Below are 804 nucleotides of genomic sequence, written 5' to 3'. Positions count from 1 at the left end.
ATTCGTAAAAAAAAAACTAATTCTGATCATCTCCCTGAAATGGCTGTATTATTTTTTCGTTTTCCCCGGTTGTTAAAAAGCCAAGTTCTTTCACATTGACAGACAATCATGAAGAAGTACTGCTGTAGCAGTATCTTTGTTTAGTGATGCCAGGGGACACTTTTGAATTCATATGTAATAGCACTGCTATAGCAGTGCTCGAAAACCGACCAGAAATGGACACTACTGCTACAGCAGTGATTTTTTCAATGGTATCATATGAGATACCAAGTCTACTGTCCATATACATCATAAAGTGACAATGATCGCTGATAAAATAAAGCAATATTTTAATTAAAAAAAATTCTTAATTATTTCTTTTATAAAATTGATTAATTTAGGCATCCTTTTTATAAATATTTATAATCCTCACTGTCCGTCAATGTGTTAATTGATTATAAAATTACAAAAACACTTAAGTTCAATTTCCTAGAAAAATAATTTTTGTAGTTACTGCTTTTCCCAGTAACAAGGCAGTATCATCCCATCATTCAAAGAGTGTTAAGTGAAAAATCTTAAATTTATAAAAATCCATAATTTATCTTAACACTTCAGTTTTAGCAGAATTATGGACTTAAAATATAAATTCAAAATTTAAAAATAAAGTTATCACACGTTTTGCACACTTGTAGTTCTCATTGGTCAAAGATACCGTCAATTAAGTTGTAATACAATAAATAAAATAATAATGAATATGCTTACGAAGATGTTTATTATTTTTGGGTTTTCCTTCCACCACGGTCACCGCCTCTGTTGGTGCTGCCC

This window comes from Acyrthosiphon pisum, chromosome X (assembly GCF_005508785.2).
Source record: "Acyrthosiphon pisum isolate AL4f chromosome X, pea_aphid_22Mar2018_4r6ur, whole genome shotgun sequence".
NCBI lineage: Eukaryota > Metazoa > Arthropoda > Insecta > Hemiptera > Aphididae > Acyrthosiphon > Acyrthosiphon pisum.
The sequence above is the reverse complement of the archived record's forward strand: the minus strand, read 5'-3'. Positions refer to the sequence as shown.